The following is an 18,200-nucleotide window of genomic DNA, read 5'->3' on the forward strand; positions in this document are numbered from 1 at the left end:
CGACAGAGCGAAACTCTGTCTCAAAAAAAATAAAAATAAATTGAAATTTTAATCTTGGACCTCAGTGTGTAGGTGAAATATATTTCAGAGTCTTAAAATTCCCTGTGATTCCCCCTGCTAAAATGGGAAACAATTTTTTTTCTTACTCCATATGTTATTCTCTGTTCTTTGACTGCCCACCCCCAAAAGCAAAATAACCAACTACTTACTGAATTATATTTGTCATTGCTTTGACCAGTCTAGTCGAATCATATAAATTGTTCTAAATTTCAGAATTGAACATTGAAGTATTTACTCTTCTGTTCACACATTGAGAATTTTAGGTCCCAAGATGGTAAGGCAGACTGACCTTACAGTAATTTATTTGCTGTCAGTGTTAAAGATGAAACATTGTGACTGACTCTTAAGTGTTAAATAGTGTAGAAGTAAAATATTATTATTTTTTTTGAAGGCTTAATTTTGGGGGGGGGACTTATTTCTGTTTACAGTGTATTTATCACCTTCCTTTCCTCCTCTTCTTCCCCCACACCCAAAAAATACAGTTTGGAATTCACTGAAACAGAACCAGCAAGTCATGAGATTTTTAAGTAAAGATGAGAAAGATGGTTGAAGAAAATTAATGCATAATTTCTCAGTGAATCAAGTTGTAGCTCTCATATACTAAATACACAAGTTTACATGCTGTTATTTAGAAAATGGCTAAAATATTAAAAGCCATGTTGTGTTCATCTGTTTTAAGTCATACTATGTTCAGAGTTCTAGGTAAGGTGGGTTTTATTTTTCTTTTAAGGGATAGTTTGTAATAGTAAGAACTGTCCCATATGTTAGATTATGTGTGTACAATTACGTGTAAATTGTGAATACTGGAAAGCACCATTGTGACATAGCGTAAACATCTTGGTAATATATTAAAGTGAATGTAAATAGTGGTTAAAATTACATTACTGTGAAATTCACCTTCCAACTCTAAGTTAAGCTTTGGAGATACGTATTAGCGATTAACTGTTAAGAGCTTTGAAAACACTGCACGTATCTGTACAAGCCAGAATTACTATTTCTTTGACTTATTGTTAGCGTGGCAGTTGCTTTTGATTTGGTTGTTTTATGACATGGTATACTATATTTACTCAGTTTGAAACTATTCATTTCTACACACTATTTTTTAAAAATCACCTACTAGGTGAAACATACAATGAAACTACCTGTGCTGAAATTTGGGGGAAGTTTAGGTCCTTTAAAAAAATGTATTAATCATTGACTACATCTATGATAAAAGTGCTTATTTTGGTTTACTAAGATAATGCAGTTGGTGGAAATGATAAACATTTTAAGTGTTAACATCCTTTGAATGCATTGGATTTCAGAGAATAAACATTCTGTAAAAACAAAAAAAAAATTATTTTGTTGGCCTCCCTTTTAGATGGGCAAATTTCCTTGGTGCTAGCCATTCAAAATTGTGTGAAGGGCAGTATCTGACTTAATTATAATATTTAGGGAAAGCTTTTGTTGTTTGACCTGACAACAAGTTCAGTTTTTTTTTTTTTTCCTCCAAGGGCTTTTAATAGAATTGCTTTGGTCTAAGAATTCATGATAGACTAAATGAAATCCTTCAGTCTGCTGGATTTAGTGAGATCATAAATTAGCCTCATGGTGAATGTATCTTTCTTTTCCCTGTTTCATTTGACACAATTCATTGAAATGATGACTACCTATAAGTGGTTAGAATTTTATGTGTGGAAAACTTGAAGAGAAAAACTTTTCAAAGTAAAGTGTTTGTTTCTTTCATCATGGTGTCACCTGCTTTTGATCTTTTTCATTGTGCTTATGCTTAAAACTAGATTTCAATATATGTTCTTTAATGGTAAAAGTTTATATGCAAAATAGGTCTTCTGGCATTTTTACTGTCACGTGTAGAGTGAAGCTAGTGGTGACCCAGTTTTTCTCATCGGGCTTGAGGGAGGGGTGGGGACAGTTGGATCTGCTCTTCTCTGCTCTTTAACTGGCATAGAAGTGGTAGGAAGGAAACCCAAGCAGGTGTCTCATTGGCATGCCATTGTGGAGTAGAGAGAGGCAGTGTTCATAGAAGTACAGCAGCTGTATGGACTTCTGTCATGGGGAGCAGGGCCCAGCAGTCAGGATAGCCTTGGGGACTGGTTCCTGGCATGAGCAAATTCTTGAGTAACTGTAATTCTAGCTAGATTTCTAAAGACAAGATCTTCATACACAGAGAAGCTGGGAAGCAGACTGTATTTCACCTCAGGGGCCTGTGGTTATAGACTTGAGGAAACATGAGGAACCAGGGTAACAGCAAATGGGACTTATCCTTGGATGCCAGAGTATTTGGCCAGTGCTACTCACTGGTCTGGTTAGGGCTGGTCTGGAAGTCATGGGCAGACCCCAGGGTGAGGTCAAGTAGCTCTAACAGGAACCAGGCAGAGCCTGGCCTTCTAGTAAGGGGCAGGGAGCACTTCCCCAGGTGGGTCCTGTCTTGAATCATGCTGGTGTTTGTATCGGGGAGGCAGCCTTTCTGGCTTCCTCTGGTCTGGGGAGGCCATTTTGATGGGGAGAAGAGAATTGAAGCTTCTTATATCAAATTCAGCCATTTCTAAATATTGAGACACACAAATGTATGGAGCTGCCAATGTGCAGGGCACACATTCAAATTTGGGGAGAATCTAACATAATCTAATGCAATGTAAGCTGTGGTTCTATAAAATTTTGCATTTTTTTAGGGCTTTTGCAGCTTTTGGGGGCTTTCACAGGATGTGAATTTTGTATTTTTTGATTGGGTTGTGTTATTTTGGGCACATAGTGAAACTCAGTCACATTTTTAGGATGTTGTATATATGCCAAGGGAAATGTATGTTTTTCCTGCTGAATTTTTATTTCTTATGTAAATAACATTAAAACCAGAAAAAAAAGGATGAAGAAATCACCTATAAACCCAAATCCATACTTTTTTTAAAACAATTGTGCTTTCTCTTTTAGATCTTGAGCATATTCTTACTTGAGACTGTAATTTTAAACATACTGTCAATATAACTTTATATATTTTTTACTTTAAATTATATTTATTTACAGCCAGTAGTTGCATGTTAACTTTATCGAATGATGAACTCAGATCTGCCAAGTTGAACTTCAGTAGTGAATGGTGGATTTTAGGGTGAAAATGGCTTTGTGTGCAGGCTCCATTCTTTTGGCAAGTGTTGCAGTGGGGGTAACCAGTTGTTGACGCCATGGGGCAGGCAGCTCAGTACCCTGGACAGGGTCCTGGAAGTTGCTGTAGCGTTTGAGGGGAGCACTCCTATGGTGTGGTTGGAATGCTGTTTTTGGTTATAAGGCCTCTGAACTCGACTTTCTGGTCCTGTGGTAAATTCCACGAACTGTCTAAAACCTTTAGTAAATTTTGTTTTTTGTTGAAACTCAATTGAGTAGATTAAGTTGTTTGCAACTAAGCATCTTGTGAAACATTGACATACTGGTTCTTGAAAGTAATTTGTTTTATGATTTGGAGGCAGTGATTAAGAACCTAGAGTCTAAGGCCAAACTGCCTATATTCACATCCTGACTGTGTCAATTTGGAGAACATACTTCACTTTTCTCCCTTAGTTTCTTAAGAAAACACTACTATTATTATAGTGATGATAATTAAATGAAACAGTACCTGGTAGCTAATAAGTGTTCCCCCAGTGTTACCATCTTCATTATCATGATCATCATGACAGTAGGTATTTATTGAGCACCTACTCTTTATTAGAGTTCAACAGAAATGGGGAAAAGTTACAAATAGGATATTCTAGCAAAATTTAGTATATAACAAAGCCTAATTGTATTGTGCATAGTCTTAATGACAGCTCCATCTCTGCTCATCCTCTGGTTTCTCTTAAGACACATAGAGAAACAGGGAAGGCATTTGTAGCCATCTAAGATTGGATTTATTGGAATGAATAACATTAAGTGCTGAGAATAACTGACAAAAGGATTTGATTGTGAATCAAGAATAAAAGGTTGTGGTAAGACTTAAAATTTTGTGTTTAATAAGAGAAGAGCTTAATGCATTGTAAGACATTCCATTTGTTGTTTTAACATTGCCAGCATTTATTGTTAAAGTGGGTGGTTGTAGAATAATTATAGTCCATATCATGATGATGATGGTGTTTTTAGAGAAGATTGAAAATCTATAGTTTTTTCAAACTAATACAGCAAGGAAAACATGTCATCTACTGAGGCTTCAAATAGTTTGCTTGACCTCCTGAGAGTACTACTGAGATTGTTTAAAGGAACTACATATTCAGGAAGGTACTTTTATGCAAGTTTTTGCATTTCCTTGTTAAATTCTTAAAAGTATCAGCTTGGTAATTGGGGGTTGGGATGGGAGTAAGAAGCAGAAGACAGGGAAAAAGTATGAGATTATTAATAACCATTATTTTAATATAACTGAGAATTTATTTGGGAAGAAAGTGGTAAAGGTGGTAGTTATACCTACAATTTTTATAAATTATAAGAATTACAAAGTGAAAGTGACCAATCATTTTTACGGGTTTTATATGAGGTTTCTGTGACCTATTAAATTAAGAAAGATTAGTGGGGGCAGAACATATATTTTTGTGCAGAAAAAGAATAAGGAAATATTTAAATGGTTTTAAAAAGTATATTAGGCTGGGTGTGGTGGCTCACGCCTGTAATCCCAGCACTTTGGGGGGCCGAGGCAGGTGGATCACAAGGTTAGGAGATCAAGACCATCCTGGCTAACACGGTGAAACCCCGTCTCTACTAAAAATACAAAAGAAAAATTAGCCAGGTATGGTGGCGGGCACCTGTAGTCCCAGCTACTTGGGAGGCTGAGGCAGGAGAATGGTGTGAACCCGGGAGGCAGAGCTTGTAGTGAGCCGAGATTGTACCACTGCACTCCAGCCTGGGCGACAGAGCAAGACTCCGTCTCAAAAAAAAAAAAAAAAAAAAGTATTCTAAACTTTTTTACTCTGTGAAAAGGTTGGAAAGTAACTGTGCTTATTATACATAGACTAGTAGCATTATGGTCACGGAATTAAATTTAACCTCTAGATGTTCATTCACTTATGATTGCATAGAGTTAGTAGGATATCTTATGTGTTCTAGCAGGATTTCATACATTGAAGAATTCTCTGATAAGAGAGATTCATCCATGATATTTTCTGTATAAGCAAAACCAGAAAATATTTGAAATTTAGGGGAAAAAATTCGACACCTTGGAGTAAAATTAGATTACTTCATAAAACCCAACATATATAGCTAACCTGATGCAGCCACAAACTTGTTTTCTGTGGAAGTTTTTAGAACTTGCTTTTCAAGAAAGAGACTCAGAGTTGAACTCGGGAGAGCCTGGCCCAGTCCTGGATCTTGAAGAATTAGTTAGCTAGCTGGGAATATTGGAGGAATAATTAATCATCAACTCTCAGTATGGCCTGTTACGTAAGGATCCCCAGTGCCTTAGTGTGCTCAGGCTGCCATAGCAAAATACCATAGATTGGGTAGCTTAAACGACAGAAATTTGTTCTCTTGTTGAAATGTTGTCATTTTCTTAATTTTTGTATTTAATTACTGAATTATTTTGTTACCTTTTATTTCACATTTAAGCATTTTTATCAGATTACAGTATGTAAATTTATTCAAGATGAACTCTACAAAAAATAGTTTATATGTTCTTAGAGATTATGTATTTTGTATTGGGTACATCTCTGTTATTGTCATCAGGATATATTTAAATATATATTAAAATTAGATATGTATGTTAAAATTGCATGTATTAAATATTATGTGATATATATAATTTATTTTTAAATTTTTGTTTATTTATTTTAAGCCCCTGTTCACTTTATTCAAATCATTTTTTTTTCTCTTCAAAACTAGCTAGAACTGATGGGGAATCAGGGAAGGCCTTATATATTAAATTCTTAAGTAGATTCTTAAAATTCAAAGTAAGGATCTGTAAGAGAAGCACAGGCTGTGGGCCTTGTTCCAGCAAACAAAGCCACAAAGGGAGTCCTGCAAATTAAGGAGGATGGCAAATCCATTTCTTAAAAAAAAAAAATAGTTCTTGAGGGGAAAAATATAAAATACCTAAGTTTCAAAAGCCAGACGAGTTCCATAATCATTGCTTTCCACCGTAGGGTATCCAAAGATAGAGTTTCAAGGTATGTTTTCAATGATTCAGTTTTACAAACATATGCAAATATATTCCTCATTAGCCATCCTGTTTTGGCGACTAATAGCAAGCAATATGCTTGGATAAGGGGTCCAACTTCCACTTAAATGCAGTTTCTTCTCTTCTGGGCAACAAAGCCATTTGCAGAGATCTGGAAATCATGAGCTTCCTAAGTGAGAGGAGGTGCTATTCTGGTTCACCTGAAAATATCCTTTCAGATTGACTGGTGTTTTATAGTCCCTTACTTGGTGTGCGTTACTGATGATGATGGGGGTCAGGGTTGCTATAGTGGAAGTGGGGGTCGGGGAGGGTATTTGCATAGGGGTCATGGCTCAGCTGAGCCAGCATGGGACAATCTGGGCCATGTCTGGCACCATGTCCCCAGGGATGTGGTGAGTCCACTTGGAGAGCCCTTCCAGGTTCACAGGCTTGATGACCTCATCCGTGGACCACTGGATCTTAGACAGGGAGATGCCATCCCACTTGCCAGTGAGGTCTTGATGGTGGAGGACAGTGTTGCTCCAGGTGATGCCGAGATGGTCTGGGATGAGTCTGAGGAAGCTCCTAGGCTACAGCACCAGCTCCTTGTAGTACACGAGCAGGCACTTGTCCCTGCCCACCTCCATGCACTGGGCGTACATCACCTCTATGGCCTTGTTCCACTTGGTGAGGCAGTTGCCATAGCTGCTGAGGTCGAAGCCTGTGTAGTGACCTTGCAATAGTGACCTTGCACGTGATCAAGGAGTGCATGGAGACATGGCTGTCCTGAGCCATAAGCAGGAACTTGGAGCTGGAGAACAGGTGTGACGGGTAGACCAGTGATTCAAGGACTTGAGTCTGAAGTGGTCCTTGTTGGAGAGCACATGGGCTGGCTCCCTTTGCTTAGAGATCACCTCCAGGATGAAGGCCTGCATGGCAATGTCCAGCACCTCGTCAGTCACGCCCGCCTTGTCCAGCTGTAGTTTCTTGTGGCCAGACTTGGACCAGGCCTGGTGCATGGCCAGCACACAAGGGATGATGTGCGTCTCCTTGCTGCGGTGCACCTCAAGGTGGGCATCCAGCCCAGTGAGTATCAGCATGGTGCCACTGCAGAGCATACTGCTCATGAAGATGAGTGGCATGGCCTTGCTGTAGTGGTACTCCATGTGGTCCATCCGATCTACAGGGTCCACTCGGGGCTCCACCTGCCAGCACTGCCTGGCACATTAATATCTGCTGCCCCAGCTGGACCAACCATCACCAGGGCCAGGGCACAGCCAGCCCGACCTGGCAGGCCCAACCTGGGGACTCACTTCAGGGACTGTAGCAACAGGTCAGTGGGCGGCCCACCAGGTTCACATCTTGCATCACATCAGGGAGGTGGTCCCACATGCCCAGTGACTCCTGGCTCAGCAGCTGCCCCTGCCGGAGAAGTGGGAGGCCTGTAATTTTTTTTTTTTTTTTTTGGTACCAGATCAGCATGGGTTTATGGAACACTGGCTACAGTAAATGTGTGAAACATTGTAAATATTTTTTTTCCCAATTTTAATTAAATTTATTTTTGACTTACATACAGTTATATTCCCTCCTTTTCTATACAGTTCTGCAAGTATTGACAAACACATGGAGTTGTGTAGCCATGTGTTGGACCTAACGCCATGGTCAAGATGTTGAACATATTTATCATCCCCTAAAAATTCCGTTAGCCCTTTTGTGGTCAGTTTCTCCCCCCTGCCCTGGAGCCTAAGAATCACTTATCTGCCTTCTGTCACTCTATTTTTCCTTTTCCAGAATGCCATAGAAATGGAATCATGTGGTAGATAGCCTTTTGAGTTTGGCTTCTTTTACTTAGTAGAGCACATTTGTGATTTCTCCATGCTGTTACTTGCATTGTTGCAGAGTAGTATTCCTTTATATGGATGTATCACAGTTTGTTCATCCATTATTGAAGGTTGTTTATATTCTTTCCAATATAAATGAAGCTGCTATAAAAATTTGTGTGTAGGGCTTTGTGTGGTAAATATCTAGAAGTGCCTCAGGATAGATCATCCCCATAATCTAACGCAAACCTAATTTAGGTAAGATTTGGGAGTTTGAGATGATGCTTATTTAGATGACATTTTGAACCTGAGTTGATTCTGTGATGAGTTGGGACTTTGGGGGATGCTGGGATGGGGCGAATGTATTTGGCATGTGGGTCAGATATGAATCTTTAAGGCCAGAGGGTGGATGGTGGTGGCCGAAAAGTAAGTCCCTTAAAGATATTAGGTCCTAAGCCACGGAACTTGTAAATGTTACCTTACATAGACTTAGAGTCTTTGCAGATGTAATTAACTTAAGGATCTTGAGATGGAGAGATTATCCTAGAATACCAGGATGGGCCCTAAATGGAATTACATGCATCCTGAGTAGAGCAAGGTAGAGGAAGTTTTTACCACACATACTAAAAGGCAATGTGAAAATGAAGCAGAGAGAGATTTGAAGATGCTGGTCTTGAAAATTGGAGTGATGTGTCCACAAGCTAAGGAATGCAGGCAGCTACCAGAAGCTGAGAGAGATGAGAAATGGATTCTCCTCTAGAGCCTCTGGAGGGAGCATGGCCTTGCTAACACATTGATTTTGGCCTGCTGATAAGGGTTTTGGACTTCTGGCCTCCAGAACTGTGAGAGAATAAATTTCTGTTATTTTAATCCACCAAGTTTTTGGTAATTTGTTACAGTAACCATAGGAAACTAAAGTGTGTGACCATGGTAGGATGTTTAGTAAATTTTTATTTTTAAGATAAAGTCTTGAGAAAGTAAAATTAATTTGTTTGATTTTGATAAGTAGTTGGTTTAAGAAGCCATCTGAAGTGGGTCAGAACTGATCATCTTTTTAGCACTGAATATTACTGAGGAAAAACTTACAATATTATTTGGTGCTATTTTTAAGACTAAGGCTTTTGTGAAAGAAAAGGCAAAAGGATACCATGGAGTAGAAAGATTATTTGTTAGTGGTTAACAGTTATCTCGCTCATGGTAATAATATCATAATTTAGTGCCTACTAAATTATGCTGAACATTGCTTGTTAGAGAAGTGATTTTGTCACTTGAGTAAGAATTGATACCATTACTCTCTAACGTCTCATTTTGTATTCTAAACCCTTTTGACAAATGCCCTTTGAAAGCTACATTTATTTCTAGAATCCAGTCACTTCTGTTTTCCTCTGCATCAGGCTACCATGATTAAAATCTTGAAAGCCAAACAAATTATTCAATTTGAAGTTACTGCAAAGAGGTGAGGAGAGGGGGGTGCTTCTAGGTCTTCATAACCTTCTTGTCTATTTTCTTGTGATAACCAAGTTTAAGCCAGGGACCTCCTAAAGAAATTGTGAAGAATTGAAATTGTGAGGTTAAATATTTTGTATATGTGCATACATATGTATGTATATTATTTTTTAGATAACTTTTCAGGTAAAGATCTGACGGCTCTTTTAGTAAATATCTGGATTAAGTCTTATATCAGAAAATATGGTAATTTAGGAGAGGCTGGAATTTCAGCAGTGAAATAATTGTGTTAGACCACCAGATGGTTATTTAACCTCTGTTGGAGGAAGTGGTACCTTACAATCAGTGGTGAATAAAAGAAGTTAATTATTTTCCTTGATCTTCTCACTCTGTGGTTTGATTACTTTAAAGGCCTAGAGGTCTTCAGAAACAATTTAATCACTGTAGCTATTGACCTAGAATAGAACTGCTACAGTAGGCCCACATAAAAATGTCCAGTGTCAATATGATTATGGGTTATTATTATTAGGACCAAGGCGCAGTTTTTTGATAAAACTCTACTTAAACATCTTAGGGCTGTAAGTAGAGAGAAATTTAACAAATTTAACTCTTAGATTTGCAGAACTGATAAAATCATAGAACTTTTAAGATGAACCGGATTCTAAAGAAGTTACCAATCAGTTTACAGATGGTGGAATTGAGACCTACAAATATTAAGTGATTTTTCCAATTAGATTTTAAGCACTTCAAGAATAAAGACAATATTCCCTATTGGTGCTCCCTTGACAATACAACTGTTGATGCCACCCTCCCTATTGTTTAATACATATTTGTGGAATACATAAAGATGTTGTCTTAGTCTGTTTTTGCTGCTAGAAGGGAATACCGGAGGCTGGGTATGTTATAAAGAAAAAAGCTTTACTTGGCTCACAGTTCTACAAGCTGTACAAGAAGCAGGGTGCTGGCTTCTGCTTCTGGTGAGGGCTTCAGGAAGCTTCTATTCATGGTGGAAGGCAAAGGGGAGCTGATATGTGCAGAGACCACATGGTGAGAAAGGAGGAGGAGGGGAGAGAGAGGAAAGAAGGGAGATACCAGGCTCTTTTTAACAACCAGCTCTTTAGAGAACCAACAGAGCAAGAGCTCATTAATATGAAGACTCACCCAGCCACTTATGAGGGATCTGCCTCCATGGCTCATACATCTCCCATTAGGCCCCACCTTCAACACCGGTAACCAGCCTTCAACATGAGATTTGGAGGAGGTCAAGTAAACCAAACTATAGCGGATGCCTACCAGAAATTTGCAAAAGAAAACTAGTATTTTGAAGGACTGAACAATGGTCCTGTATCAGGAGAAATGATACATCACCTGGAAAAATAATCCCTTTTAGTGTTGTGAGGTCACATTTAAAATTTTGTATTTATAATGGAAAAAATGGAAGTCATAGAGGGAAAGAAGTTCATAATTTTGATCTTCTATTTTTTTAAGAATGGCTTTATGGAGATATTTATGTACCATAAATTTCACTCTTTAAAAATATACAGTTCAGTGGTTTTTAGTATATTCACGAAGTTGTACAACCGTCACCACTGCCTAATGTCAGAACATTTTCATCACCTCCAAAAGAAATCCCATATTATCAGTCACTCCCGATCTTTCCCCTCCTTGTCCCTGACAACTACTAATCTGCTTTCTACTTCTATTGATTTTCCTATTCTAGACATTTCATACAAATAGAATCGTACAAGATGTGGCCTTTGTGACTGGATGTTTCCATTCATATATTTTACAGATTTATCTGAGTCATAGCATATATCAGTACTTCATTTCTTCTTATTGCTGGATAATATTGCATTGAATGGGTATATCACATTTTATTGATCCATTCATCAGCTGATGGACATTTGGGTTGTTTCTACCTTTTAGCTATTATGTATAAAGTTGCTATGAGCATTTGTGTATAGACTTTTGTTTAGAAACATGTTTTTAGTTCTCTTGGGTATAAACCTATGAGAAGAATTACTGGGTCATATGATAACTGTGTTTTTTTAAAACTTATTTATGTATATTTATTATTCATATTATTTGAGACAGGGTCTTTGTTCTGTTGCCCAGGCTGGAGTGCAGTGGCACAGTTCTAGCTCACTGCAGCCCTGAACTCCTGGGCTCAAGTGATCTCCCCACCTCAGCCTCCCAATTAGCTGGGACTACAGGCGTGCACCACCATGCCCAGCTAGCTTTTTAAGGAATTTTTTGTAGAGATGGAGTCTAACTAGGTTGCCTAGACTGGTCTTGAACTCCTCAGCTCAAGTGATTCTCCTGCCTCGGCCTCCCAGAATGTTGTGATTACAGGTGTGAGCCACCATGCCTAACCATAACTCTGTATTTAATATGTTGAGAAACTGTTTTCCAAAGCGGCTACACCATTTTGCAATCTCACCAGCAATATATGAGGGTTCCAATTTCTCTACATCTTTGTAACCTCAAAACTACAGTCTCTTGGACATTCTGCTCCCTAGTCTCCCACCCCTCTGAAGCACAGAGAGGAGCTTTCTCTGAAGTTCTCTCATCTGACTAAGGGAAGTTCCTTCAGAAAGAATGTGATTGTCATGAATAACTTCCCTGAAATCTACACTAACCAGAGAAGATGACTCATGTCACAGAAGAGGAGGCTGACAGGTCTTCATGCCCAGGACACCACACCCAGACAGACTTTTCACCAGTACTTCTGAGGGCTGCCACCTGAGAGACTTTATCTGCATAATAAGATGATCTTTGTTTATAGTACCGTTCCTCCCCTTGCCCTCCCATAGTTCAACCATCTGGCGTTTCTCTGCATCTCACACTTTGTGGGATCCCCCATGCATATACATGTTATAAGTGTGTACACCTTTTCTTCTGCTAATCAATTGTCAGTTTCTTTTATAGACTCTAATTATTGAATTTCCCGAGGGGAAGGAGAGGGTTCTCTCCCCTCTGCAGCATGTAGGGCAAGAGAAGACTGAAGAGACCACATTTAAAAAGATGACTGATAAACATTTCTTACAAATCTATTATTTATATAATGTGTTGAAGTTATTAGGATTACTTCAGAGAAAAATGGCCAGAAGCCTGGTCTTGCAAGTGAAATTAAGTGTCACACAAGCCTCTTATTCTTTACCTGATTTATGTTACGACTTGTTCTAAAAAGTTAATACCTAGATTTAATTAGAAATGAAAGAAGTATAGGTACTTAAGACTCTCATTAAATCAGAACATTTAGAAAAGGGTGGGACTTAGAGCAGAAGAGAATCTTAAAGATCAATTTATCCAACTCCTCCTCAATTTTGTCCTTCTTTTCTTTTTGCCTACCTAATTAATTTTGTTATAAAATGTAGCACAAATATAAAAGAACAGAGAATGATAAATGAACCCTTTGAATATACGTCTGTTTATATTTGCTTCAGGTGCTTTTTACTTTTACACAAATGACATATTCCAATACTGTTCTACGTTTTCTTTTCACTTTGATTTTTAGTTTTTTGATGAGCTGTCGTAGGTATAATTGAATGTACTTCTCTGTGATTTCTTTCCTCTTCTCTGTCACCTGAGGAAACTCTTTTCTTGAGTTTAGTGCTTATCAGTCTCATATTTCTTTTACCACATCCATATCTATATTCACAAAAAATAGGGCATTATATTTTGCTGTTTGATACTTTATATAAATGGTGTTAAATGTGAATGTAATTCTATAATGTGCTTTTTTTGGGTAAACACTACATTTTTTGACATTTATCTATGCTGATACCTGGTTAGCATAAGTTCCCCACTTGTTATTGCTTTCCAGAATTTGTTAGCTATTCTTATGTATTCTTCTTGAATTTTAACATACATTTATTATGTCCTACCGGAAGACTCTGTTGTGAATTTGGTAGCATTTTTATTAAAATTATAGATTAATATGTGGAGAACTGACAATTTTATTTACACTATCATTCCACCCATGATACTTTTTTTTTTTTTTTTTTCTTTCCTGAGACGGAGTCTCACTCTGTCACCCAGGCTGGATTGCAGTGGTGGGATCTTAGCTAACAGCAACCTCTGTCTCCCGGGTTCAGGCAATTCTGCCATCTCAGCCTCCCGAGTAGCTGGGACTACAGGCATGCACCATGATGCCCAGATTATTTTTTCTATTTTTAGCAGAGACCACTGTGTTACCCAGGCTGGTCTCGAACTCTGGGCCTCAAGTGATCTGCTCGCCTCGGCCTCCCAAAGTGCTGGGATTACAGGTGTGAGCCACCATGCCCAACCCACCCATGATACTTTATAAAAATGTCACAATTCTGTGTTTAGTCAAAAAGTCTTTTATGCTCTTCAGTAATGTTTTATAACTTTCTTCAAAACTTTTGGCTGGGTGTGGTGACTCACGCCTGTAATCGCAGCACTTTGGGAGGCTGAGGCAGGTGGATCACAAGATCAGGAGATCGAGACCATCCTGGCCAACATGGTGAAACCCCGTCTCCACTAAAAATACAAAAAATTAGTCAGGCGTGGTGGTGCATGCCTGAAACCCCAGCTATTTGGGAGGCTGAGGCAGGAGAATCCCTTGAACCAGGGAGTCGGAGGTTGCAGTGAGCCTCGATCGCGCCACTGCACCCCAGCCTGCAGAGAGAGCAAGACTCCGTCTCAACAACAACAAAAAGTTTTATGTATTTTTTAAAAACACATTTCTAAATACTTTATGGCCTTTGATTGTGAGTGATAGCTATTTTTCTATTCCATTCTCTCATTGGATAGTACTGATTTATAAGAATTCTTATTTATATTAATCTTGTCTCCAGTTACCTTTCTGAGATACTAGTTTTATACCTTGTTTGTAGATCTTGCTGTTTTTATGTAGAAAGCCATCTCATCTGCAAATAAGGAGGGTTTGTTTGTTTTATTCCTTCTTGATGCTCTTATTTCGTTTCCTATTTTCTTTTGTTTGGTAAGATACGTAATCTGCTAAGACCTCCTACAGTAAAACCAGTTCCTTTCGCCTTTTTTCCTAAAGTCCAGTTAATGATACAAAGTTCTCACAAATTTTGATACATACCACCATTGCTCAATTTTATGCATTTTTGTTTTTTCCATCACTTCCTCTTTCATCTATGAGTAACATAGGAATGTGTTTTTTAATTTCTGAAAATTTTTTGGAGGACTATGTTTTTAATTTTGAATTCTAATTTAATTACTATTTGATTTGATGCAGTCTAGTCAAGTCCCGAGCAGAACTTTTGACAGCTTTATAGGGCTAGAGGACAAAGTTTAGAGATGAGGGCTTGCCAAAGATGAGAACTCTTATAAATATCCCAAGCTTTGGGGGCAGGGGGCCTCTAACAGACTATACCCTAGGAGTAAGTGTGAACTGAAATTGAAAGATCTCCCCCTGACAGTTTCAGATTTATCTGATTGGCACCAAAAATTAATACCTGAAATTGACTAAGGTGATCCTAGACTCCTGGTACTCCCAGTATCAAGTCAGAATTCTGTCTGGAGAAAACATCATTTCAGCCTTTAGATTTTTTATGAGATAGTTTTTCAAATGCAATTGACCCTTGAACAACATGGGTTTGAACTGTGTGAGTCCATTTATATGTGGATTTTTTTCAACTAAACTTAGATTGAAAATATGGTATTTGCAAGACGTGAAACCTGCATATCTAGAGGACCAACTTTTTGTATACGTGAGTCCTGCAGGGCTGACTTTGGGACTTGAGTATACACAAATTTGGGGTATCCTTGGGGGTCCTAGAATCAATCCCCTGTGTGTACCAAAGGACGACTCTAGTATGACACATAATGAGAGATACTCAGTTGCATAAGGACACATGACAACAAGAATGAGAGCCAGTAAAGGCTATAGTAGTAGACTCAAAGGAGATCCAGTTATTGGAATTACCAAACAGAATTACTAGAATTAAACTTTGTTCGGGGAGTTATAAAAGAAATTGAAACATTCTGCAGGGAACTTATATGAAGAAGAATCAAATAGAAAATTTAGAACTGAAAAATACAGCAATCAATATTGGATGGATTTAACTCAGTGGATCAATTTAACAGTAAATTAGACATTACTGAAGAGAGGATTAGTGCACTGGAAGGTGGGTCACAAGAAAATACCAGAATGTAACATAACAATAACAAAAGGGTGGAACATATGAAGAGAAACTAAGAAACAGAGGATACAGTAGAGGAGGCTGACAGATTCACTGGGAGTCTCAGGGGGAGGAGCTTGAATGTAAAAGCAATGTTGAAGAAATTATGATCGAGCATATTCCCAAAATGATGAAAGGTACGCAGTCACATATCGAAGTCCAACAAATTCTAGGCAGGATTTTATAGTTGAAACTCATAAAAAGCAAAGATAAAAGAAAATATTAAAGCCAGATAGAGGAATGAGACAGATTGTCATTACAAAGAGCCGCAATTTGACTGTTACCTGACATCATCAATAAATCTGCACTGATGGAGTTATTAAAAGAACGTAATGGGCCGGGCGTGGTGGCTCACGCCTGTAATCCCAGCACTTTGGGAGGCCAAGGCGGGAGGATCATGAGGTCAGGAGATCGAGACCATCCTGGCTAACATGGTGAAACCCCATCTCTACTAAAAATACAAAAAATTAGCCGTTTGTGGTGGCAGGCGCCTGTAGTCCCAGCTACTCTGGAGGCTGAGGCAGGAGAATGTCATGAACCCGGGAGGCAGAGCTTACAGTGAGCCGAGATGGCGCCACTGTGCTCCAGCCTGAGCAACAGAGCAAGACTCCATCTCAAAAACAAAAACAAAAAAACAAAAGAACGTAACGGAGATGAAAGAGTGGAAAGGAAGGAATGAAGAACAATGAGATGGCACATCTGTGGGTAAATCTGAGTAAGCAGAGATATATGAAACAGTAGCAGTGTCTTTTGAGATTTAAGAAATATATAGACTTAAGACAATTTCAGTAATATCCTACATTCCAGGAAGGGGACCTTTCAATAGTGTTGTAGTGTTTTTATATTTTCCAGAAAGCAATAAATCACCAATCAATAATAAATTTTGATACATTGAGGAGGCAGCATGGTTTTCTAGAGTGATTATTAAAAGAATAGTAAAAGAGTATGTAACTTTTAAGTTGCAAGAGGAAAAGTAGTGAATAAACATTGAATCAATTGAAAAGTATGCAAGAATGGAGAGAAACAGTACATATAGTGGGTAAGACAATAGCATTTAGTGAGATGATAGATTTAAACCTGAATATATCAGTACTTACATTGAATGTACCTGGTTTAGCTACAGTCATCAAAATGGTGTGGTGCCTATGTAAAGATAAACATACAAATCAGTGGAACAGATTAGAAAGTCTCAAAATAGATTCTCAGATATTTAACCTCCTCAGAGGCACCAACGTGTGTGATCAATTTTATATTTGTATGGAAATAATAAAAACAAACTGTGATCCCCTCCTTAACACACAAAATTAATTGAAGGTAAATCATACACCTAAATGTAAAAGCCGAAACTATTAATCTTCTAGAAAAATATATGAAAATATCTGCATGAATGTGGGTAGGCAAAAATTTCTTAGACAAGACACAAGAAGTACTAAAACAAAATAAAAGAATAAATTGGACTTCATCAACTGAAAAAACTTTTGTACTTCAAAAGGTACCACAAGGAAAATGAAAAGGCAAGCCATGGATTGAGAGAAAGTGTGATGAGGATGTACAGCAATGGGAACTCTTCTGTAGTGTTGGTGGGAGTTTAAAGTCATTACAAACACTTGAAAAATTGTTTGACAGTATCTGCTGGAGTGGAGAGGTGCATGTCAGATGGCCCAGAATTCTTCTCCTGCATTTATACCCATCAGAAATGCGTGTGAATGTACACCAAGAGACTCACCCAGGAGTGAGTCCACAGTAGTAATATTCAACAATAGAATAGATAAATTTGGCGTATACTCATTCGATAGAATATAAGTGATGAAAATGAATTAACTACACTTAAATTAACATGGCTAACTCTCACAGACATATTGGTGAGTGAAAGAAGCCAGATGCAGAGTGCGTGCTGTGTAATCTACTTAATATGAAGTTTACAGACAGGCAAAACTAACCTGTAGAACCTAAGGGACATATTTGGGTGGTAAAACTATCAAGAAAAACTAGGAAAGATCAGAAGTGGCTCATTTGTGAGAGGGAAGGAGGGTAGTGATTGGATGCGTTATCTTTTGGGGTGCTGGCAGCGTTCTGTTTGTTAACCTAAGTGGTTATATTTTTTTAAAAAAATATTCTTTGGGCTGTGCATTTGTTCCACGTGGGTTTTTGTGTTTTATTTCCAATAAAAATAATTTTTAAAAAGGAATATATAATGACATGGATAAATGTTAGTATCTTATATAATGAAAGCATGTTATAAAAAAGTATGTTTAACACACAATTTTTAAATGTATATGTGTGTGTATATAGATACACAGAAACAGATTCATACACATCAGACATAGAGCAAAAACACAGGAAAATTATAGTCCAGAATGAATTTTAAGAGTGGACATCTGAATTTTACGCAGAAGATGCACCATTGGATAACTAGGAAACTCTTCATTGAATATTGTTTTATAAAATTAACACTTACAGAGGGCCCCGGCATCCTCTATAGAGAAGATGATTGGATTATTTATATTTGCCTGCCTGGTTCAGGAACAAATTTAAAGCTGCTTTATATTTAATATGAAGTGAATAACATTTGAGCAAAAGACATATGCAATCAGA

At 38.0% G+C, this 18,200-nt stretch overlaps 1 protein-coding gene and 1 pseudogene across 17 annotated transcripts in view; one reads left to right on the forward strand and one right to left on the reverse strand.

Annotated features, from left to right (window-relative positions):
- The window catches only part of CDIN1 (CDAN1 interacting nuclease 1), a 234,067-nt gene that overhangs the window by 44,109 nt on the left and 171,758 nt on the right, over positions 1-18,200 (forward strand). The gene's annotated exons all lie outside the window — the stretch shown is intronic.
- On the reverse strand, positions 6,343-7,439 carry LOC104002258 (protein-tyrosine sulfotransferase 2-like; annotated as a pseudogene).

The sequence above is a fragment of the Pan troglodytes genome, chromosome 16, assembly GCF_028858775.2.
Source record: "Pan troglodytes isolate AG18354 chromosome 16, NHGRI_mPanTro3-v2.0_pri, whole genome shotgun sequence".
NCBI classification, from domain to species: Eukaryota; Metazoa; Chordata; class Mammalia; order Primates; family Hominidae; genus Pan; species Pan troglodytes.